This window comes from Nicotiana tomentosiformis, chromosome 11, assembly GCF_000390325.3.
Source record: "Nicotiana tomentosiformis chromosome 11, ASM39032v3, whole genome shotgun sequence".
Classification (NCBI taxonomy): domain Eukaryota; kingdom Viridiplantae; phylum Streptophyta; class Magnoliopsida; order Solanales; family Solanaceae; genus Nicotiana; species Nicotiana tomentosiformis.
Window position 1 is genome coordinate 62,792,438 of NC_090822.1, and position 26,433 is coordinate 62,818,870.

The following is a 26,433-nucleotide window of genomic DNA, read 5'->3' on the forward strand; positions in this document are numbered from 1 at the left end:
CTCCATACTGCTATTGTCGAAGAATGTGCCATTCGGTTATTGTTGAGCTTATTCGTGTTTTGAAATAATATGTGAGTTACTCTTCTATGCTACGAGGAGTTGTGATTCATTGGTTATATTCTTTCAGGTTTTTGTGTGGCATTGTGTCATTTGCCTCTCCGTGGTTATTGATTTAGAGCAGGGTGGCTCGAGGTATATAATATGGACCAGCGTTGGGATGGGGTCATGCATTGCAGTGGAGTTATGTTAAGGTATGAACCTTGTGTTAGAATCGTGTGATGGTCCTACGGTGTGTGATGGATTTTCAGCATTTCTTTGTGGCGGTACTTGTTAATCTTGCGGGGCAGTTCTCTCATTTGAGTCAATTTCCATGACTGAGTACATTTGAATTGTTGCGTATTGGTGCACGGATGGCACAATTTTTTGGCTCTGAGTTATGTTGGTGTACCATGTCTGTGGGATAGTTGTGTATAATAATATAAGGTCATTGGACCTAGAATGGGTACTATCAGATTCAATTACGGTATATTCGGGAGGATAATATTGAAAGTCAGCTTAGAAAGTGATTATGGTTCTGGTTGGGGCTAGAGAACTCTATGACTTGTTGATTTGATAAGGGGTCATGAGATTTTTGCGTGTTTCTTTCATTATCATCATTGTACGAAGGTTTTGGAATGAGGTTTTATTTGATATGGATTTAATACAAGTATCGGGTTAGTGAGAGTAGTTACGGTGATCGAAAATGGTACTGCGAGCATATGAGTTGTGTTGTATATTATGTGATTATATCTGGGGTTATGGTTATGGCTTGATACAGCTTGTTCGGACTCATACTGTGTGTAAATGTGAGATTCGTGTCTTGAAAAGAAATTCAAAAGGTTGGAAATTGAATTTCAAGGTTTATGGGCTAAGGTTAAATTAATGACTTTAAATTATGTTATGTTGTCAGGTCTATACAATTTACGCAGAATAGGGTGACGTGGGATCACCCCCGGGTACGTGCGTGGTAAGATGGAATAGTGAGTTGATGGCATGGAAATAACTCTTAGCACGTTCGAGGACGAACGTATGTTTAAGTGGGGGAAAATGTAACGACCCGGCCGGTCGTTTTGAGTATTACAGCCCTGTTCCCCTATTTACTGCTTAATTTATGCTTTACAATTGCTGTATGACTTGCCGGGGTAATTGGTTCGGGTCCGGAAGGATTTCAGGGTGAAATGAGATACTTAGTCTCATAATGGAAAGCTTTAATTGGAAACGTCCACCGGATGTTGATTTATGTGTAAACGAACTCGGATTTGAGTTCTGATTTTTTCAATAGCTTTGTATGGTAATTTTGGACTTAGGAGCGTGTTCGGAAAATTATTTGGAGGTCCGTAGTGGAATTAGGCTTGAAATTGCAAAAGTTAAATTTTTGGGAAGGTTGACTGGAGGGGTTAACTTTTTGATATCGGGGTCGGAATCCGATTCTGGAAATGGGAATAGCTTCGTTATGTCATTTATTACTTGTGTGCAAAATTTGAAGTCATTCCGGATTGGTTTGATGTGTTTCGGCATAAGATATAGAATTTGAAAGTTCAAAGTTCGTAGATTTTGAATTGGGGTATGATTCATCGTTTTGATATTGTTTGATATGCTTTGAGGCCTCAAGTAGTTCCGTGGTATGTTTTAGGACTTGTTGGTGTATTTGGTTGAGGTCCTGGGGGCCTCAGGTGAGTTCCGGATGATTAACAGATCAAAAATTGGAGTTGTGAGATTGATGATGCTATAGCCCTTCTGGTGTGATCGCACCAGCGAGGGTCTTGGCTGCAGGTGCGACAGCTCGGGCGCAGGTGCGGAGTTGGAGGCTGTCAGCAGAGGTCGCAGGTGCGATGGGATTTCCGCACCTGCGATTGCGCAGATGCCTGCAGGGATTCGCAGAAGCAGAAAATGGTGAGGAAGCCGGGCAGCGCAGGTGCGACATTTTTCCGCAGAAGCGGGTGCGCAGGTGCGAGCCCAGGCTCCACATGTGGGGAAAGCCTTGGCAGAACCCTTTAAGTTCGAGGTGTTCGATATTTTCAAGCATGTTCGGATTTTGGAGCTCGATTTGGGCGATTTTGGAGAGGAATTTTTCCACACGACTTAGGGTAAGTGTTCTTGACTCCCTTGAGATTATATTTCATGAATTAGTCTTCATTTTTGGTGTAAGATTATCGAATCTTCAAGAGAAATTGAAGAAAATTCCTATAATTCCATAAAACGAATTTTTGAGTTTTGAACATCGATTTGGAGTCGAAGTTGAGTGAAATTAGTATGGTTGAGCTTGTAATTAGATGGGTTATCGGATTTTGTGAGTTTCATCGGATTCTGAGACGTGGGCTACGCGGGCAATTTTGGAGTGTAATTTCGGATTTTTGTGGGAAAAATTAGCATTTTGTTATGGATTTAATTCTTATACTTATGTGGATTGAATCAAATTAATTGTGGCTAGATTCGAGCCGTTCGGGAGTTGATACGCGCAGAATGGAAGTTCTGGAGCATTGTTTAGCTTGCACGACATTTGATTCGTCTTGTTTGAGGTAAGTAACTCTTCTAATCTTGAAGCTGAGGGTATGAACCCTGATTATACATGTTATGTATTTGGTGTTGAGGTGACTCACATGCTAGGTGACGGGCGTGTGGGCGTGCACCATGTAAACTGTAAAAGTTATTTCTGTGGTACTGTGTAGTTATCTGAACTTGTCTGAAATCATGAAATCTCTACGTACTAGAGTTATTAAAATGTGATTTATGCTATAAACTATGTTTAGACTACATGTCTATCCTGTTGGGACCCACCGAGGTTTTTTCTGTTGTTAAATTATCTGCTTTCATTGCATTACATACTCAGTCATACGCATTTATATGCATATCATATCTCAGTCTCTGTTATTATTTATTGATACATCATATCATAATTTTCATGCTATTTTCATGACATTGTGAGCCCGTGAGAGTGAGACTGGAGAGATTGATGACTGAGTGAGGCCGACGGCCTAATTGATTCTGATATTGATACTGATTTATGATGGCACTTGGGCTGAAGGAGCCCATCCGGAGTCTGCACATACCCCTGGTGAGTGAGGGATGGATCTTCCCTGGGCATGGATCTTGTACGAAACATTATATACCTGGAGATGGATCTTCTCCACGGGCTGGATTGGCCCTACTCGGTACTGAGTGACTGATGATCAGTTGATGTGTATATTCCGGGATGGATCTTCCCTAGGCCGGATTGGCCATATACAATACCGAGTGATTGAGCATGATAAGTGGAATGTGTGAGGAAGTGAGATTGAGTATTTTAAGCGTGTGAGTACATGAGTTCATCTGTGAGATACATTGCATTGACATGCACACATGACATACATGCATAGAGATGTATTTTTCATATGTTGTACGGTATCACGTCATTCATGACTTCTCACACATGCTGATATATGGGCATATTGATGCATTGGTTTTACATTGGCTAGCTATAAAGAAAATGAAACATCTTAATTATTATTGAAAGGTTTTTTGGGAAAATTTCTGTTTTCAAATATATTTTGGTAACTTCGGTAAACGACTTGGGATTTTCACCGATACACTTGAAAGGCAGAACTATTTTCAAAAGTCATGATTTAGCTGTGTATTTATTCTTTCAGTTACTTCTTTTATTACTTGTTTTATGTTGATATGAACTGTTGTTGGTTATTAGAGTTGGACTCTGACCTTGGTACAAGCTCGTGACTACTTTCAACCTAAGGTTAGGTTTATTACTTATTGAGTACATGGGGTCGGTTATACTCATACTACACTTCTGTACCTTGCGTGTTGATGTTGGCTGCTGATGTTGCTGTGTTCGTTAGGAGCTGGATCTAAAGATGTACCTACGTTCCGGTTGTAGCTGCCTCTGTTCATGGTAGCCCTAGATTTATAAAAATTTGTTCATGTACATTTCTAACAAATGATGTATTATTTCATACCAGTTTTGTATATTCTATTCTTAGAAGCTCATGATTTATACTACCAGTTCTTGGGGCAATGTATTAGTTTTATATATTTTCTTTTAATTAATTGGCTTATTAATTTCGTTGGAATTTGATATTTGGTAATTGGCTAACCTAGCGGGTTGGGTTAGGTGCCATAACGACTACTTGAATTTTGGGTCGTGACAGCCATTAAAAGCCTAAAACATTGTACTTAATTCTACAGAAATCACATTCTTAGAAGTCTCAATCTATGTAGTTAGTGTTTCATCTAACTGTTAATGATTTAGGACACTAAGGAATTATGAATCAGTTTTCAAAGTAAATTCTATCTGATTAAGTAACTATAACGACCAGACCGGTTGTTTAGAGCTCTAGCACGTCGTTTGGCGGTTTGAGACCTTGAATAGCTTCACTTTGGGTATTAAGACTTGTAGGTGTAGTCGGAATTGAACTTCGGGAAGTTCGGGGTAGATTTGGAAAGAAAATTCCAATTTCGGAAGCCTTAAGTTGAAAGAATTGGCTAAGATTTGACTTTTGGGTAAATGACTTCAGAATCGGGATTTGAAGGTTCCAATAGGTGCGTATGATGAAATCGGACTTGGGCGTATGTTCGAGTTTAGTATCGGATCACCCGGGAGCACTTCGGCACTTATTATGGAAGGTTAGTATTTTAAAAGTTTAAGAAATTCTTAAGTTTGACTTGAAGTAGATTTTAATGTTATCGATGTCCGTTTGGGATTCCAAGCCTTGGAATATGTTCGTATTTTGATTTACGACTTGAGCGTAAATTTTGGCGTCATTCCGGAATGTTTTGATAAGAATCAGACGCGTTCGTCGATGTTTGAAGGTTGGAAAGTTGAAAGAAAGGTTTTAGCCGTTGATTTATGATTTTGATGTTGTTTGACATGGTTTAAGGTTTCGACTAAGTTCGTATTGTATTTTGGGACATGTTGGTATGTTTGGACGGGGTCTCGAGGGCCTCGGGTGCGAGTCAGATTGAAAACGGATCGAGTTTGGACTTGGGAGGAATGTTGAAGCAGCTGGCATCTGGTGTAACCACACCTGCGAGGTTTTGGCCGCAGGTGCGGAGCTGCAGAAGCGGCCTAGGAGTCGCAGAAGCGGAGAAGACCGTCCAGGAGGAGGGCCGCAGGTGCGGAGCTTTGGCCGCATCAGTGCAAGCGCAGGAGCGAAAACGTTGGCGCAGAAGCGGGTTAAGGCGCAAAAGCGGGTTAAGTCACAGAAGCGGAGGAATCTTTCACCTGCGATGCCGCAAAAGCGGGGTATGTTTCCGCAGGTGCGAGGCTTCGTGTTGGGGGATTGTCTGCAGAAGTGGAAGAGTGGCCGCAAAAGCGAGACCGCAGGTGCGGCATTTTGTCTGTAGAAGCGAACTTGGCTGGGTCTAGTGGAGACCGCACATGCGATGGGTGTTTCCGCTGGTGCAGAGCCGCAGAAGCGGCTAAGGGACCGCAGGTGCGAAAGGTCGCTGGGCAGTGTGTTCTTTTAAAACGAGGGTTTGGCTCAATTTTATTTCATTTCGTCCATGGGAAACGATTGTGGAGCACTTTTGGAGTGCCATCTTCATCAACTATTATGGGATAAATAATTTCTTCACATTGTGAGTTAAATACATGGTTTATATATGGATTTAAGCATGAGAATTTGTAGAAATTGGGATTTTGGTAGAAAACCTAAAAATTTTGTACTTTTGGATTTTGACCACGGAATTTGACATGGAATTAGGGATAAATTATATATTTGAGTTCGTGCTGTTATGGGTAAAGTTTATCTTCGAAGATTTTCGGAATTCGGGCACGTGGGCCAGGAGGGTTGTCTTTATCGACTTTTCGAGCCGAGTTGGAAATTGTTTAAATTGATTATTATGGGTATTAGAGTATATTTTGACTAGTTTGCACGTTGTATGAATAGTTTTGGATTGACGGGCATTGTTTTGAGGTGCTAGAGAGGCCTTGGAGCCGGTTATGGAACTTCGAAGTGAGGTAAGTATCTTGTCTAACCCTGTGAGGGGGAAACTACCCCTAGGTGATATTTATTGTTATGTGCAACTAGTTGTGGGTGCTACGTACGCACGAGGTGACGAGAGTCCGCACGTAGCGAAAGCATGTTTATGTACGGATAGACTTAGGATCTTATTTTGTAATATTTGAATTATTTGAATTCATGTTGCTGTCTTAATCAATTGAAGTTATAAATAAAATTGATTTAGAAGTAAATATATGTATACTAGGCCAAGCCTTAACACTTTGAGTTGTGGGCGAGTCATTTGAGAAACGGTAAAGATTATATTCATTTTGTACCCATGTACGGTATTGTAAATACGTGTCTCGTAATTTGGTAACTTCCTTCCTTTTATTGTGGAGCGGGCCGAACGCATCAGCAGTATATAGATGCATCTATGGATCGTGCTGCACGTCTCTCGATAGTGTACACATTATTCTAGATCGAGCAGAACGACCTCGGCGGAAATCGTGCGTTATATCACTAGTAGTCCGAATGATCACGAGACAAACCTCCCACTGATACCCAATATTTTATTATATTACTTATTTATTTGATATGGACACTTGACATTTTCGGGAACATTAAGGTAGAACACAAGATTGAGAAATTCATGCTTTAAAGGAAATGATTGGAAAATTATGACATTTCAGATTTACTCCACTATTGTTGTGCACTTCATACCTGTTATGGATTATTATATTATTTGCTTGGACCTCTAGTAAGTGTCGATGTCGACCCCTAGTCACTACTTATCCGGGATTAAGCTAGATACTTACTGGGTATGCGTTGATTTACGCACTCATGCTGCACTTCTGCACTAAATGTGCAGGATCTGACAGGTTCATTGATGACCACCTTGGCGCGTAGGCGCACCTGTTGGGGAGATTTCATGTGAGTTGCATTCCAGGCTATGCATCGCAATCCACCGAGTCTCCATTGTACCATTTATTTTATTCTGTCTTATTACATTCGGGACAAATATTGTATTATTATTGTACTCCTTAGAAAATGCTCATGCACTTGTGACACCGGGTTTGGGGTTCCTTCAGGTTATTTATTATTGTGGATCATGTAAATATTTTTATTTACTCTGTAAATTCTATTTTATACTATTCAATTAAGGAAAATAATGATTTCAAAATACTAAAATGAGTAATCAAATTGGTAAATCACCGTTGGCTTGCCTAACGACGGCGTTAGGCGCCATCACGTACAATAATGGATTTTTGGTCGTGACAGTAACAACCTCCTGAACCTTGCAAGAACATTAATAAGTATACACACCAAGGATTTTACTCCTCAATAGTACATACTTCAGAACGTCAAGTAAACAAATCTCTTTACTGCCACGCCCTTGAGCTATAAACCCTGCTATCAATGATATCGAAGATACAACATCTCTGTTCGGATTTAGATCAAACATATTGGACGCCAAAGATAAATCTTCACATTCAAATAGAAATTAAATGAAGAAACTCATATATGCAAATCTTGTTCTTTCCCACTCCTCGCATTCACCATTAGACCCTTTGCCTTCCTCTTTTTAGCTTCGCCTTCCTTCAAACACAATTTAGTAGCATAATCTTTGAGCATTTTGGAATATCACTTGATTGTCTAGTATTCATAATCATCTAGCTACTCTATTTTCAAATGATAAAATATGAGAAACAATTGTAGCTCAAATATAAAATCCACTGCTAAGTTCTAAGAGCTTCCAAAATTATCTGTAGACACTGAATATCTTAGAAAAGAAACTTATCACTAAAGTAAGTAAAATCTATTACATTTAAAATTATACATTAACACAAATACAGCCAAGTCTTGGAATGATTTGTTAGAACCAAAACTTTAAAGAATTGTTAGAACCAAAACTTTAAAGATGAAGTCGATCATCTTTTACCCAAGAACTATCGTGTCAAATCATTGAGAACAAAAATAAAGCGTACCTGAATCCATGAGAACCGATATAACTTGTCGTTTGAAGTTAGTGATCTTCCAAACCAAGATAAATTGCACAGATGGCGGCTTACTCTTTTCCAATGACGGGATATCAAAAAAGAAAACTCATTTATAGTTACATATGTTTATGTAATTCTAATTCGGCCCATCATTAAATTAGAAGTTACATTCAGGTATCCCTACATAAGACCTTATACTTTAGGTAGTGTCTTATAGACCCATTTAACTTTAAATCTTAGCAGATCACTTTTAATTTGGGTCAACTTTTTAACGATAGCAACCAACATATAATTATTCTTAATACAAAATATATGTGCAAGTCCATAAACTCTTACAATCTCCCACTTGGATGACACACACACACACACACACACACACACACACACACACACATATAACTTTATAATTGTATGTCACCGTATGCGCTCAAACATATTTGCTATCATAAACCAAAGTACCTCCAAACAATATCGTCTATCAATCATGCTAATATTGGACAATCTCGTCCATCTTTAACAACTAGAAACTTTATATCAATATGCTTTGACTTTACTGAACTCCTGTTGCTATTGGAATACAAGACTGCTAGCTTATTGTCACAAAAAAACTTAAATGTCCTTTCAACTTAATCCATAGATTCGCAGCCAGTGATAAAGTTCTGCAGTCATAGTCCATAATCATATGCTACATAATGTATTATAAATTAACTCATATGGTGTCACTACCCAAAATTTTAACATGTCGTGATGACGCCTAACACATTACTAGGCAAGCAGACAATCACATTGGTGACGACCAATATTGACCTTCCCTTTTAAAATTAATTTACCTATACTTAATAATTTTGTCACGACCCAACACTCTAACCTATCGTGATGGCGCCTATAGATTGTACTAGGCAAGCCGACCTTTCAAAATACTTCAATATTTCATAAAAAGGATAATTTAAAGCTTTTTCATACTAGAAATTTTTACAAAAAACGGAGTTGAATTCAAAATAAAATGCGGAAAGATAGCCCCAAACAACGGGGTGTCACCGGGTCATGAGTATCTAGATATCCAGTCTAATAAAAACAGTGTCTAAGTATCAATACAGGAAAAAAAAAAAACATAAAAGAAGAGACAAGGTATGCGGACGCCGACAGCTACCTCGTAGTCTCCGGTACTCGATTGCACATGAACTCAACGACTTCCGTGAACAAACATATCGGGATCTGCACATGAAGTGCAGGGTGTAGCATGAGTACAACCAACTCAGTAAGTAACAGAAATATATAAGGAACTGAGAAGGTAGTGGCGAGCTATACAAATACAGTTCATTTTTAATAATTCCAGCAAGGAATAGACATGCTTTCAAATCCAGCAGTTCAAATCAAATTAGTTTTATACAGATACAGTGCAGGTAAATCCGGCTATAGAATCTTTCAGAAATTTCATGACAATGACAGATAGCAACTAAGTGAATCAATAAATGAAAAAGCAAGTACAGCCTCTCAGGGCAACAGTCCATCAACTCATCACAACAGCTCAATCACTCGGCTCTCAGCCGTCAGTGCTCACACTCATTAGGTACCTACGCTCACTAGGGGTGTGCAGACTCTGGAGGGGCTCCTTTCAGTCCAAGAGCTATATCTGCACGGATAACTCACGTGCTGCACGGATAACTCACGTGCTATAGTATCAATATGTGGAACCGTACGGACAACTCACGTGCCATAGTTTCAATATGTGGAACCGCCGGACAACTCACGTGCTATAGTATCAATACCTCACAGACAGGCCCTCGGCTTCACTCAATCATCAACCTCTCTAATCTCTCAGGCTCTCGAAAATCACAAAGATCGGCCCAAATAAAGATACCATAGTGTATCAACAAGAATCATGAAGAGGTTGAGATATGATACGCAAGTAAAACCATGACTAAGTACAAAACAACAATCAGCAAGTAATTCAACAAGTACGCGACCTCTGCGGGTCCCAACAATACCATCACATAGCCTAAGCATGATTTCTAACATGATTTGCAGCAAAATTTCTATAACACAGAGAGAGCATATAGCTAGCAACAAGTTATTCAACTTTACAGTGTCGCAGAATGGACCAAGTCCTAATTCCTACGGTGCATGCCCATACGCCTGTCACCTAGCATGTGCGTCACCTCCAAAATACTCACATAAACCAATAATCCGGGGTTTCATACCCTCCTAACCAGATATAAAACCGTTATTTACCTCAAACCGCACAAAATTCTACTCCGCATTGCCTTTGCTCCTCGAATCATTCTCCAAACGCTCCGAATATAGCCACAAGCAGTATGATATAATTAATTTAGGCTAAAAGAATCAATTCCACAACAAAAATACGAAATTATAAACCAAAATCCGAAATCGGCTCAAACCCGGCCCCTGGGCCCACGTCTAGAAATCCGATAAAAGTCACAAAACCCGAAAGATCATTCACTCACGAGTCTAACCATACTAAATTTATTAAAATCTGACATCATTTGGTCCTCCAAATCCCCAAAATCTACTCTCCAATTCTCAATCCCTAAACCCCCAAATTTCACTTCAAAATCTCGCTAATTAGGTGGGGAAATCAGTGGGGAATCAAGATTTATGGTAAAAAATGAGTACAAGAAACTTACATCAATAATCCCCTCGAAAATCTTCTCCAAAATCGCCTAAGTCTGAGTCTCAAATGGTGAAATAAGACTAAAATCGCTAACCCTTGCTTTTAAAAACTTCTGCCCAGACTTTTCACACTTGCGGCCCTATTTCTGCACCTGCAGAACCGCTCTTGCACAAAAGCATCCGCACCTACGGAACCCAATAAAAACATTGGGCTCGCACCTGCGCTCCAGGTCTTGCACCTGCGGAGTCGCTCCAGCGGTCCTTCGTCCGCTTCTGCGGAAATGCCAAACTTTTCCTTTTACGCATCTGCGGCCCATCCTCGCATCTGCGAACTCGCAGATACGCATCCTTTCTCGCACCTGCGGCCCCTGCCCTTCCTGGCCTTGCCCGCTTCTGCAGCCTCCTCTTCGCTTCTGCGTGTCCGCACCTGCGGTTCCCCACTCGCAGAAGCGATTACACCATCAGGAACAACACTTCAGCTATCCTTCAACATCAAACTTTGATCCGTTAACCACCCGAAATCGACCCGAGGTCCCCGAGACCTCAACCAAACATACCAACAAGTCTTATAACCCGCTATGAACTTAGTGAAATCGTCTAATCACTTCGAACAACACCAAAAACACGAATTACACACGGATTCAAGCCTAATGAACTTTGAAATTTCCAAATTCTACAAATGACGCCAAAACCTGTCAAATCACGTCCGATTGATCCCAAATTTTGCACACAAGTCATAAATGACACCACAAACCTACTCCAACTTTTGAAATTCCAATCCGACCCTGATATCAAAAAGTCAACCCCCCGGTCAAACTTTTCAAAAATTCGACTTTCTCCATTTCAAGCCTAAATTAGCTACAGACCTCGAATTCACAGTCCGGACATGCTCCTAAGTCCAAAATCATCCAACGGAGCTAACGGAACTCCATTCCGGAGTCTTCTTCACACACTTTCGACTACGGTCAAAATTCTGAGACTTAAGCTTCCGTTTTAGGGACTGAGTGTCCCAAAATACTCCGAAACCAAAATCAAGTCCTCTCGGCAAGTCACATAAGCAGAAACAGATATGGGAAAAATAGTATATAGGGGGACGGGGCTAATACACTCAAAATGACCAGCTGGGTTGTTACGTCCTCCCCCTCTTAAAACAATCGTTCATCCTTGAACGAGCATAGAGACATAGCTGAAGTGGCAAAAAGATGAGGATAACGGCTGCACATATCATGCTCGGTCTCCTAAGTCGCCTTCTCGACCAGCTGGCCCCTCTATTAAACTTTCACAGAAGCAATATTCTTTGACCTCAGCTTTCGAACCTGCCTATCCAAGATTTCCACCGGCTCCTCGACATAAGATAAATCCTTGTCCAACTGGACTGAACTGAAATCCAATACATGAGACGGATCGACGTGATACTTCCGGAGCATAGAAACATGGAATACTGGATGAACTCCTGCTAGACTGGGAGGCAAGGCAAGCCCATAAGCAACCTCCCCAACACGTCGCAATAACTCAAATGGGCCGATAAACCTCGGGCTCAGCTCGCCCTTCTTTCCGAACCTCATAACACCCTTCATGGGTGACACCTGGAGCAAGACCCGCTCTCCAACCATAAATGCAACATCGGGAACCTTCCAATCCGCATAACTTTTCTGTCTGGACTTGGCTGTGCGTAGTCTATCCTGAATCACCTTAACCTTCTCCAGAGCATCCCAAACCAAATTTGTACCCAATAATCTAGCCTTGCCTGGCTCAAACAAACCCACCAAAGACATACACTGCCTACCATACAGAGCCTCATACGATGCCATCTGGATGCTCGACTGATAATTGTTGTTGTAGGCAAACTCCGCTAGTGGCAAGAACTGATCCCACGAACACCCAAACTCCATCACACACGCACGGAGCATATCCTCTAATATTTGAATAGTGCGCTCGAACTGTCCCTCCGTCTGAGGGTGAAATGTTGTACTGAACTCCACCCGAGTACCCAACTCATGCTGCACGGCCCTCCAGAACCGTGTCGTAAACTATGTACCCCGATCAGAGATGATAGATACCGGTACGCCATGAAGCCTGACGATCTCACGGATATACACTCGAGCCAACTGCTTGGAAGAATAGGTAGTCATCAAAGGAATGAAATGAGCTGACTTGGTCAGCCGGTCCACAATCACCCAAACTACATCAAACTTCCATTGGGTCCGTGGAAGCCCAACAACGAAATCCATAGTGATCCGCTCCCATTTCAACTCCGGAATCTCTAACCTCTGAAGCAACCCACCTGGTCGCTGATGCTCATACCTCACCTGCTGGCAATTTAGGCATCGAGCTACATACTCCACTATGTCCTTCTTAATTCTCCTCCACTAGTAATGCTGTCTCAAGTCCTGATTCATCTTTGCGGCACTCGGATTAATAGAATACCGCAAACTGTGAGCCTTCTAGAGAATCAGCACACGCAAACCATCTACATTGGGTGTGACATAGCCTACCCTGCATCCTCAATGCACCATCATCCCCAATAGTGACTTCCTTAGCATCACCGTGCTGGACCGTATCCTTAAGGACAAGCAGATGGGGGTCCTCATACCGACGCTCCCTGATACGATCATAAAGAAAAGACTAGGAGACCACACAAGCCAATACTTGACTCGGCTCATAAACATCCAATCTAACAAACTGGCTAACTAAGGCCTGAACATCCGATGCCAGTGGCCTCTCTACTGCTGGAAGATATGGTAAGCTCCCCAAACTCTCCGCCCGATGACTCAAGGCATCGGTCACCACATTGGCCTTCCCGGGATGGTATAAAATGGTGATATCATAGTCCTTAAGAAGCTCCAACCACCTCTGCTAACGCAAGTTAAGATCCTTTTGTTTGAACAGATGCTGCAAACTCCGATGATCAGTGTAAATCTCACAATGAACCCCGTACAAATAGTGCCGCCAAATCTTCAAGGCGTGAATAATAGCTGCTAACTCAAGGTCGTGGACATGATAATTCTTCTCATGAGGCTTCAACTTGCACGAAGCATAAGCAATCACTCTATCCTCCTGCATCAGAACACACCTAATACCGATCTGCGAGGAATCACAATACACTGTGTAAGAACCAAAAGCTGATGGTAGGACTAGAACTAGAGCCGTGGTCAAAGCAGTCTTGAGCTTCTGAAAGCTCTCCCCGCACTCCCCGAACCACTTGAAAGGAGAACCCTTTTGGGTCAATTTAGTCAAGGGCGATGCAATAGATGAGAAGCCCTCCATGAAAAGGCGGTAATAACCAGCCAAACCGAGAAAACTCCGAATCTCCATGGCTAAGGACAGTCTGGGCCAACTCTGAACTGCCTCTATCTTCTTCGGGTCTACCTGAATACTCGCATTGGACACCACGTGTCCCAATATCACCACTGTACTGAGCCAAAACTCACACTTAGAGAAATTTGCATAAAGATTCTCCTCCCTCAATCGTTGTAACTTAATCCTCAGATGCTGAGAATGCTCCTTCTGGCTGCGAGAGTACACCGGGATGTCATCAATGAATACAATAACGAACGGGTCATGATAAGTTTGAAACACACTGAAAAACAAATGCATGAACGTTGCTGGGGCGTTGGTCAGCCCAAAAGACATCACAAGGAACTCATAATGGCCATATCGGGTCCTGAAAGCTGTCTTAAGAATATCTGAGTCCCAAATCTTCAGCTGGTGATACCCTGACCTCAAACAATCTTGGAGAACACCCTCGCTCCCTGAGGCTGGTCAAATAAATCATCAATACGCAACAATGGATACTTGTTCTTGATTGTGACCTTGTTCAACTATCTGTAATCAATGCACATTGTCATAGTACATCATTCTTCATTACAAATATAACTGGTGCACCCCAAGGTGACACTCTAGGCCAAATAAACCCCTTATCAAGGAGTTCTTGAAGCTGCTCCTTCAATTCCTTCAACTCCGCCGGTGCAATACGATATGGAGGAATAGAAATGGGCTGAGTGCCCGGCACCAAATCAATACCGAAATCAATATCCCTGTCAGGCGGTATGCCTGGAAAGTCTACAGGAAACATATCCGGGAAATCTTGCACCATCGGAACAGAATCAATAGTAGGGGCCTCTGCACTAACATCCCTCACAAAGGTCAGATAATATAGACAACCTTTCTCAACCATCCGCCGAGCTTTCAAGTATGAAATCATTCTACTGGGAACATAGTCTATAGAGCCGCTCCACTCAACGCTCGGCAACCCTGGCATCACCAATATCACGGTCTTAGCGTGACAATCAAGAACAACATGACATGGAGACAATCAATCCATACCTAAAATCACATCAAAATCGACCATACTAAGCAACAGGAGGTCCACTCAAGTCTCCAGACTCCCAATAGTCACCACACATGACCGATATACACGGTCCAAAATGATATTATCGCCCACTGGAGTTGATACAAGAACTGATGAAGCAAGGGACTCACGGGGCATATCCAAAAAATGAGCGAAATATGAAGACACATATGAATAAGTGGAACCAGGGTCAAATAATACAGAGGCATCTCTGTGGCAAACTGAGACAATACCTGTAATAACAGCATCTGAAGTAATGGCATCTGGTCTGGCAGGAATAGCATAGAAACGGGCCTGGCCGCCCCCTGATCGGCCTCCCCCTCTAGGGCAACCTCTAGCTGACTGAACCCTACCCCTAGCTGGCTGGGCGGGTGGTGGAGCTGCTGGTGCTGGTGCCATCGGCCGAGTACTCTGTTGTGGAGCCCCACTCAACAACCTAGGGCAATCTCTCTTAATGTGACCAAAATCTCCGCACTCGAAACAACCCCTCCTCTGACAGAACTGCTGCTCCTGATGCCCCGAAGAACTACCCGTAGATACATGAGTTGACAAAGCAGGGTGAGAACTCTGCACTGGTAGTGCACTAAATAAAGACTGACCCTACTGATAGTTGTGTGAACCATAGCCAGATGATGCACCATGGTGAACCGGGCGAGCCATCTGAGCATGTCTGAAAGGACAACCCCTACCGTGGTGGAATTGCCCCCAGATGGAACACCGCTGAAGCCACCCTGGCCACGAGTTCTCTTGGCCTCCCTCTCGACCCGCTCCTGGCTGTGAACCATCTCAATCTGACAGTCAATATCGACAACCTCATCAAAAGTAGCACCAGACACTCTTTCTCAATCATAAGCAATCGCAGCTAAAAAGTGAGGCCATCTATGAACCTCCTGATCATCTCCCTGTCTGTGGGAACCAACCAGATAGCATGACGAGCCAACTCTGAAAATATCATCTCATACTGCGTCACAGACATATCACCCTGACGAAGCTGCTCAAACTGTCTGCGCAGCTCCTCTTTGCGGGACTAAGGCACGAACTTCTCCAGAAAGAGAACGGAGAACTGCTGCCAGGTAAGGGGTGATGCGCCGACCGACCTATGCCTCTTTTAAGCCTCCCACCAACAAAATGCAGCCCTAGAGAACTGAAAGGTAGTGAACGAGACCCCACTGATCTCCAGAATACCTGTCGTACGGAGTATCCTCTGACACCTGTCCAAGAAACCTTGTGCATCCTCTCCCTTTGCACCACTGAAAGATGGAGGCTGGAGCCTCCCAAACCTCTCCAATCTACGCTGCTCATCCTTAGGCATAGCAGGAACAACATAATCCTGAGGAGTGGCAACCGGCTAGGCTGATGGTGCCCCCGGTGTCTGGAATCCCTGTACCACCTCCTATGGTGTGTGGGCGTCGGGAGTCTGAGCACCTCTCCCGACCTGAGAAGTGGCTGTTGCGTCCGGAACACAGACCGCCTGAGCAAGACTGGTACACGCGGTCAAAATCTAAGCTAAGGCCTCCTGAAGGCCTGGAATCACAATGGGCATGGGTGGTGCCTGAGCTGGTCCCACATGCTCATCCACAACTGGAGCTTGTTCCTGAACTGGGGCAACTGGTGGGTCTGCAGGTAATGCCCCAGCTGCTGTGTGGGCCGCACCTTTTCCCTTACAGTGGCCTCTACCGCGACCTCGGTCTCTCGTGGCCCTGGTTGGTGGTATTGGTGGATGTCCATCCTGCCCCGTAGTACGCGTCCTCACCATCTGTGAGAGAATTAGAACAACAGAAATTTAGTCACCAGAATCAACAGATTCGCAGGACAAGAATTCAAGAATGTGATGTTTTTTTCCTAAGGGTTATGCAGTCTCTTGAAGATAAGTACAAACGTCTCCATACCGATCCGCAAGACTCTACTAACCCTGCTCATGACTCGTGAGACCTATGTATCCTAGGCTATGATACTAACTTGTCACAACCCAACACTCTAACGTGTCGTGATGGCACCTATCGATGGTACTAGGCAAGCCGACCTTTCAAAATACTTCAATATTTCATAAAAAGGATAATTCAAAGCTTTTTCATACTAGAAATGTTTACAAAACTAGAGTTGAATTCAAAATAAAATGCGGAAAGATAGCCCCAAACATCGGGGTGTCACCAAGTCATGAGCATCTAGATATCTAGTCTAATAAAAACAATGTCTAAGTATCAATACATGAAAAAAAGAAAACATAGAAGGAGAGACAAGGTCTGCGGATGCCGGCAACTACCTCGTAGTCTCCGGTACTCGATCGCGCACGAACTCAACGACCTCCGTGATCAAACACACCTGGATCTGCACATGAAGTGCAGGGTGTAGCATGAATACAACCAAATCAATAAGTAACAGAAATAAATAAGGAACCGAGAAGGTAGTGACGAGCTATACAAATACAATTCATTTTCAATAATTCCAGCAAGGAATAAACATGCTTTAAAATCCGGCAGTTCAAATCAAATCAGTTTTATATAGTTACAGTGCATGTAAATCCGGATACATAATCTTTCAGAAATTTCACGACAATGACAGATAGCAACTAAGTGCATCAACAAATGAAAAAGAAAGTACAACCTCTCAGGGCAATAATCACTCAACTCGTCACAACAGCTCAATCACTAGGCTCTCAGCCCTCAGTACTCACACTCAGTAGGTACCTGCGCTCACTGAGGGTGTGCAAACTCTGAAAGGGCTCCTTTCAACCCAAGCGCTATATCCACACAGACAACTCATGCGTTGCATGGACAACTCACGTGCTGCACGGATAACTCACGTGCCATAGTATCAATATGTGGAACCACACGGACAACTCATGTGCTGCACAGACAACTCACATGTTGCACGGACAACTCACATGCTATAGTATCTATACCTCACAGACAGGCCCTTGGCCTCACTCAGTCATCAAACTCTCTAATCTCTCGGGCTCTCGGAAATCACAAAGATCGGCCCAAACAAAGATAACATAGTGTATCAACAAGAATCAAGAAGAGGTTGAGATATGATACACAAGTAAAACCATGACTGAGTACAAGACCACAATCAGCAAGTAATTCAACAAGTACGCGACCTCTGCGGGTCCCAAAAGTACCATCACATAGCCTAAGCATGATTTCTAACATGATTTGCATCCAAATTTCTATAACACAGGGAGAGCATATAGCTAGCAACAAGTTATTCAACTTTACAGTTTCACGGAATGGACCAATTCCTAATTCCTACGGTGCACGCCCACACGCCCGTCATCTAGCATGTGCGTCACCTCCAAAATACTCACAGAATCCAATAATCCGGGGTTTCATACCCTCAGGACCAGATTTAAAATTGTTACTTACCTCGAACCATGCAAAATCCTTCTCCGCAATGCCTTTGCCCCTCGAATCAATCTCCAAACGCTCCGAATCTAGCCATAAGTAGTACTATATAATTAATATAGGCTAAAAGAATCAATTCCACAAGAAAAACACAAAATTATAAGCCAAAATCCGAAATCGGCTCAAACCCGACCCTCGGGCTCACATATCGAAATCCGATAAAAGTCACAAAACCTGAAAGCTCATTCACTCACGAGGCTAACCATACTAAATTCATCAAAATCCGATATCATTTGGTCCTCCAAATCCCCAAAATCTACTCTCCAATTCTCAAGCCCTAAACCCCCAATATTCACTTCAAAATCTCGCTAATTAGGTGGGGAAATCAGTAGGGAATCAAGATTTATGATAAAAAATGAGTACAAGAAGCTTACCTCAATAATCCCCTCGAATCAAGATCTCGCACCTGCGGAGTCGCTCCTGCGGCCCTTCGTACGCTTTTGCAGAAATGCAAAACTTTTCCTTTTTCGCATTTGCGGCCCATCCTCGCATTTGCGGACTCGCAGATGCGCGTCCTTTCTCGCACCTGCGCCCCCTTCCCTTCCTGGTCTTGCCCGCATTTGCGGCCTCATCTTTGCTTCTGCATTTCCGCACCTACGGTTCCCCACTTGCAGGTACGATTACACCAGCAGGAACAACACTTCGACTATCCTTCAACATCAAACTTTGATCCGTTAACCACCCGAAATCGATCCGAGGTCCCCTGGACCTCAACCAAACATACCAACAACTCTAATAACCCACTATGAACTTAGTCAAATCCTCTAATCACTTCGAACAACACCCAAAATACGAATTACACACAGATTCAAGCCTAATGAACTTTGAAATTTCCAAATTCTACAAACGACGCCAAAACCTATCAAGTCACGTCTGATTGACCATACATTTTGCACACAAGTCATAAATGACACCACGAACCTACTCCAACTTTCAAAATTTCAATCCCACCCCGATATCAAAATGTTAACCCCCCGGTCAAACTTCCCAAAAATCCGACTTTCGCTATTTCAAGCTTAAATTAGCAACATACCTCAAATTCACAGTCCAGACACGCTCATAAGTCCAAAATCACCCAACGGAGCTAAGGAACCGATAAAACTCCATTACAGAGTCGTGTTCACACACTTCCGACTACAGTCAAAATCCTGAGACTTAAGCTTCCGTTTTAAGGACTAAGTGTCCCAAAATGCTCTGAAACCAAAAATAAGACCTCCCGGCAAGTCACATAAGAAGAAACAGATACAAAAAAAATAGTAAATAGGGGATCGGGGATAATACACTCAAAACGACCGGCCGGGTCGTTACAGATTTGCAATAAGTATATTGAAAATATTTTTAATCAATAATACCTATTTTTGCAAAAAATAATTTAGCAATTATTAGTGTTGAAATTAATAATTTAGTATGATATAATTACAAAATATATCATGCTTACTATTTTAAGATCATTAGAGTAACCTTTATATGCACTATATAGGTTTTATAATTCATTTAAAAAGTTATTCCTTAATTTTTTGTTAATTAGTCTACTATTTTAATAATTCAAAATTAATGTCATAATTTAAAATTAATGTCATAATTTGGAAAGTAAGCATTTTTATAAATAATTAATTAATTACAGTAATTAGTAATATATTTGATAATTATAATTTCTACTATATTTTATTGAAAGTAATTAAGTTTATTTTAATTAATTTCAAAAGGGTTAAAGACTAAAAAGCTACAATTTTAATTTCTTAATTAATTACAAAGTGGCTACTATTTAAATTATTTTCACCCTAAATGCCAAGCCCAAATGAATCTGACCCAGTCCAAACAACCCCTCCAAACCAAGTTGGCAATCCATGCCACTCCTTGTGAGCCAATAGCGGTGCGCACATCACCGTCTCTATCACTCAAACAAGAAACACATTTAATCTGAGCAGTCCGTCTACTTGATCAACGATCCACATTTTATCTCTTTTTTTAATTAATTTTAAACGTATTTCTCCGATACAATCCCAACCGTCGAAGTACGGAGATCTAACAGCCCATATATCTTCTCATTTTAATTGTTAAAGCCTGAATTATCAGGGTCGTTGATCTAATGATCCAACGGCCCATATCTCTTCCCTCAACTTTAACCTCAGAGACGGCCTAAACCTACCCAAACCCTAAAATCATTACCCTGCTATCCAACCGCCCCCTTTCCCTATCCTCTCTCAATTCTCTCAAACTCCAGACCTATCAATACCAGAAACCTTGCACTAGTCACGACCCCACATTCCCTCCGTAGGATGTCGTGATGGCACATAGTCTCTAAGACTAGGTAAGCCTTGCATACATGCAGAAGTTAACTGGAAAAGTAATAAAACTTTCAATTTAACCAATAGTTATCATAAAAAGTCTCCGCAACTCAACTGAACATAACTCCCAAAATCTGGTAATACCAAGTCACAAGCTCTACAAGAGTATAATGAACATCCATATACAACAAATATCTATAAAAAGAAAAATAAAATAGAACTAGACAGAGGGCGACTCCGAGACCCGTGGATGCCGGCACGTATACCTTGAAGTCTTCGATCTAAGATCGACTCACTGGTGCCTAGGCTTGTATAAAGTACCCGGATCGACACAAAAAGATGTGCAGAAGCGTAGCATGAGTACATCACAACGATATCTAGTAAGTATCAAGCCTAACCTCGATAGAGTAGTGACGAGGTTAGGTCAAGACCCTACTGGAATAAATAAGAAAGTTGAACAGGTATATGACAGTATGATAATGAAAAAATAATGGAAGTGATCCAATGAAGAAATATAAAAAGAATAGTTACACTGAACTAAGGTGATTAAGATATCACGGAAGAAAACACATAATAAGAATGCCAAGGAAGTAATGCAAACAAAATACAAGAAAATTTTACTTTGTTTAAGTCTGCGAAATACAGAAGACCGAGTAAAGAATTTTGTTAACCCGAGAGAAGGTATTAGGCACTCCCGAATTTCGTGGTTCTAGCACGGTCGCTTAACAATCATACTTGGCTTAATTATCTGATTATTACATATTTTAAAACCTACGTATATTTTACCTTATACTGCTTTTAAATTACTTTTTTTATTATAATTATGAAATTATCTTGAAATGAATCACATGTATGTGTAGTCATTTTATTTGGTGTGTTCAAATCACGTCACGCGTATGTGTACTCAATTAATAACAGTTTATTAAGATTATTTTTTTTAAAGTTGCGTGAATGCATACCTTGGTTTTAAGTTTGAAAATCGTAATTATGTCGCGCGAACGTATACATAATCACGATAATTTAATTAATTAAGAGCGTATCTAAAGGATTTCTAACATATTTATGAATTACTTTCCTAAACTAGTTTAAGATTATTGTGAGCCATGATTTATGGATATGAAATTGTGGAAGAAGTGAAGTTGTTCTAACTATTCTTGTGGGTTTATTACGAAAAAAGTGCTAACTCACAGTTTTATTATTTTGTTCCCTATGTAGAAAGGGCCTCAAATTCTTTTAAATTCTTTATCAATTTTAATGCCCCTCCACGCCCCCCCCCCCCCCCAAGGAAAACAACTTAATTCCCAACAAAAACTACATACGATTTTCACAACACATCCTGAAATGAACCCCTAAAAAGACAAACTGTTGAATTCCATTTTTAGCCCAAAAACAGTGGAATATCATCTATCAAAACATATACGCAAAATAACAGAACAAGAAGTTGGTGTCACTTTTAAATCTATAAATACTTACACGCAACTAATAAAATAAAGGGGTAAGAGAAGAGACCTTTGACAGCAGATTTTTCTTTAATTTATGAAGTCAATACACAGTATCTCCATGACCAAAACCATACAACGAAGCTCGCGTGAACCGGGACCGGAACCTCGCCTAGAAATCTTGCCGTAAAGACATCGACCTCGTCCTTTTTTCACGTCCAGATCTGAACAACAAAGACCTTCAGTTTAGGTGGAGCTCGGCTGATTTGTTTTTACTATTCGGGCTAATTTTTAAATGGTTTCTAAACAGATTTTCAGATCTGTTTGGCGCTGGTTTTTGGACAGTTTTTCAGTCGATTTTTGTGGTGGTTTTATGCTGTCTTTGGGGCTGTTTGGTGACTGATTTGGGCTGTTTCACAACAGATTTTTGTGGCTGCTTTGGAGGAGTTTTTGGTAGTGTTTTGGTGACAAAACAGTGAGGTTTTAAAGCTGATCTATGGCTGAAAAACATGAGCTATCATTGCCTTCATACAATGAAGAGTTAAACATGAGAATGGCGATGAAAACAAAATGTTCTTTGGGTGGAAAACGTTGCTTACTCTTTTCTTATTGTCCGGCTCTCAATTATCTCTTTTCGTTTGAGAAAAGAAAACAGAGGCGGTGTCTTTATTTTTGAACTAAAGCTTCATAGTGATTTTTATGTAAGTTTTTGGGTTTTCTACTGAATATTTGAACGAAGAAGAGGACCCCTTTCTTTCTTTTTTACTCTCAATTTTAATTTCCCCTCTCTTGTCTATTTGTGAAGTGTGTCTATATATAGATGTGTGTATGTTGTATCTGATGTGACGAAGTGGTGAGATGAGTGGGGGAATGGGGAAGTGGAAAGTGAGGGATATGGGGACGTGGGGGAGTTGGGGAAAAATAGGGATTATTGGTGTATAGGCAGCTTACTAAGATTAGGAGAGATCTTTTGTATTGTTTATTTTGTTACTTTTTTGTTCTTCTCGCTAGTTGCCTTTTTTTAAAATAACTTTTACTTATTTTTTTTTAAATGAAGAAAAGAGAAAGTAAAACGCATAGTTAAAAATATTAGTCAGCTACTATTATAATAAAATATTATATACATAAGAAAACTAAATATTTGCACTATAGTTTAAATTATACTAAGAAAAATACTATAACTTAAATTTAAAATTAGAAGAAACCAAATATATATATATATATATTTTGTAATTTTTCTTCTATTTAAAAATAGGAACAAAACTTATACTCTAAGAATGTGAATATTTTTGTAGGTTTTTAATTTAATGCTTTTTCAAATAAAACCTATTAAGAGTAAGATAAAAGTTTAAAATGTCAAGATTAGATCTAAAAAAAATATTTATACTAAAATAGTATAGAATTTGGGTGTGGCCAAAAATTAGTTGTTCACAGCATGCCCCTCTTTGCTAGGAAACATGAAGAGTTTTCACGCAAAGAAAATGAACAAAATGAATGATTTTTGACCTCACTATTATTTAAAAAGGAAAAGAAGATAAAATAAAAAGATCCTACCGAGCCTTGGTTTTAGGCAGCCTACTGTAATGACCCGGCCAGTCGTTTTAAAAGTTGTAGCCCCATTCCCCTATTTACTGCTCATTATGTGCTTTATAACAGTTATGTGACTTGCTGAGGTAGTCGGTTCAGGTCCGTAGAGATTTTGAGATTGAATTGAAACACTTAGTTCCAAAGTTTAAAACTTAAGTTGAAAAGGTTGTCTGGATATCGACTTATATGCAAACGACCACAGAATAGAATTTTGTTGATTCCAACAGCTCCGTATGATGATTTTGGACTTAGGGGCGTATTCGAAAGTTTAGTTGGAAGATCGTAGTTAAATTAGGCTTGAAATGGCTAAAATAGGAATTTAAGTTTGGAAGTTTGACCGGGGAGTTGACTTTTTGATATCGGGGTCGGAATCTAGTTCTGAAAGTTTTCATAGCTCCGTTATGTCATTTATGACTTGTGTACAAAATTTGAGGTTAATCGGATTTGATTTGATAGGTTTCGACATCGAATGTAGAAGTTAGAATTTTTATGTTATCATTAAGCTTGAATTAGGGTATGATTCGTGGTTTTAGCGTCGTTATATGTGATTTGAGGTTTCAAATAAGTTTGTATGATATTTTAGGACTTGTTGGTATTTTTGGTTGAGGTCCCAAGGAGGACCTCGGGTGTGTTTCGGATGGTTAACGGATCAAAAGTTGGACTAAAACAGTTGCTGCAATTTTCTTCTGCTGGAAATCCGGGGGAGGGGGGTGGGGGGGGGGCAAAAATCGAGCCCAGGATTGAAGCCCAGAAATTATTCCCAGAAAAATCGAGCCCAGGATCGAAGCCCAGAAATCGATCCCAAAAAAATCGAGCCCAGGATCGAGGGCCATGGTCGAGGGCCAGGATCGAAGCCAGGGTCGAGGATCAGGATCGAAGCTAGGGTCGAGGGCCAGGATCGAAGCCATGATCGAGGGCCAGGATCGAGGCCATGATCGAGTCCATGAGCGAGGGCCAGGATCGAGAGGCGATTTTTGGGTGATTTTTAGAGAAAATATTGGGGTAAGTGTTCTTAACTCAAATTTTGTTAGATTACCCGAATCCATTATTGTTTTTACTATTTAATTAGTGTTTTGAGATTGAAGATTGAAATTTGGGAAAATTTTAGAAATCTCATAAAAATGATTTTTTTGAGATTTCGGTGTCGATTCGGAGTCAGATTTGAGTAAAACCGGTATGGTTGGACTCGTAATTGAATGAGTTATCGGATTTTTTGAGTTTCGTCGGTTTCCGAGATGTGGGCCCCACTAGCGATTTCTGAGCTAATTTCAGATTTTATTGAAAAATATAGTATTTTCTTATGAAATTAATTTCTATAATTTTTGTTGACTGTATCGAATTATGTTTGCTAGATTCGAGCCATTCAGAGTTGGATAATCGAGGAAAAGGTCTACTAGTGGATTAAATTGGAGAAAGTCGAGGTAAGTGACTTGTCTAACCTTGTGTGGGAAAATTTTCCATAGAATTAGTATTGATGTGATAATTATAATGTGATGAAAGTCATGTACATGAGGTGACGAGTGTGTACACGGGCTAAATGTGAAAGATTATGTTTTTAAATTGTGTAGATCACTGTTGCATATTAATTAAATTATTGTATTATGTTATATTCATCATCATTAATATATTTTTGTACTTTAAATTAGCCTGACCTGTTCCTACTAAGTGTTTTACCTGTTTGGCTGAAACTTGGTTTCTTTTATTCTGTGTATTATTTGAAAGTGGAATTTTTTTAATTTAAATATTATTAATATGAATTATTTGATATTTTAAATTTGTAACTGAGGCAACGTATTAAAAATTTTTAAATATTATTTTTGCTGAGTTATTTATTCCCGAATATTTTGTGAGATTTTGTACTCATTGTGATTGAGCCGTGAGCTTCCTGTTCTGGAAAAATATTGTTGATATTGTTTATTTTGGCAAATTAAAATATTTGAGCACCTGAGGTGTAGATTGTGATATATTGTGATATTGATACGCATAAGGTGGTATAAGGTCAGGGTGTTGAAATGCATGCGGTAAAATAAGGGTGGCTTGATACGCGTGGCTAGTATGAAAACTACTAGAAGTCATGCGGTGTGATAAGGGTGGCTAAAACGCAGGATGCTATTTCGGAAAAAATATTTTCTTTAAAATAAATTGTGAAGGCTCCCGCGTTGATATAAGAAAATGAGATATTGTGAATTTATTTATTATTTGGGTCTACGAGGTGGAACCTCGGGAGTGCCCTTGCTGATATTGATTTATGGCCGCAGTTGCCTTTGATTATTGTTGTGATTTTCTTAAAGTTGAATATAATTTTGTTTTGTTTCCATTATATATTATTTGCCATTATTTTGCGTAGTTAATTGGTGACATACTACTTACTTGATTCATTTCTATTGTCATTTTATTTTTATTATATTGTTAAATATTTCACCTTATCTTTTATTATTCCAGTAGGGCTTAACCTAATCTCGTCACTACTCTACCGAAGTTAGGCTTGGCACTTACTGGGTACCGCTGTGGTGTACTCATACTACGCTTCTGCACATCCTTTTGTGCAGATCCAGGTATATCATACCAGTCCTGACATCAGTGAGCTACCTGTGTACGGAGACTTCGAGGTATATCTACAAGCGTCCGCAGACTCCAGAGTCTCCTTCTATCATTTTTATATTGCTTCCTTATTTTCCTTAGACCCTGATATATAGATACATTGAGAATAAATTCTTAGAATCTTGTGACTTATTTCTATCAGGTTTTGGGAGTTGTAATTATG

The 26,433-nt window shown here is 40.6% G+C and overlaps 1 long non-coding RNA gene across 1 annotated transcript; it reads right to left on the minus strand.

Annotated features, from left to right (window-relative positions):
* Nucleotides 1–8,804: 8,804 nt before the first annotated feature.
* LOC138900875 (uncharacterized) lies at nt 8,805–22,991 on the minus strand. The gene is made up of 4 exons (XR_011412192.1): nt 22,153–22,991; nt 17,215–17,279; nt 15,185–16,707; nt 8,805–9,184 (listed from the first exon to the last, which is right to left on the minus strand). It is a non-coding gene; the product is annotated as an uncharacterized lncRNA (long non-coding RNA).
* Between the last annotated feature and the right edge of the window lie 3,442 nt (nt 22,992–26,433).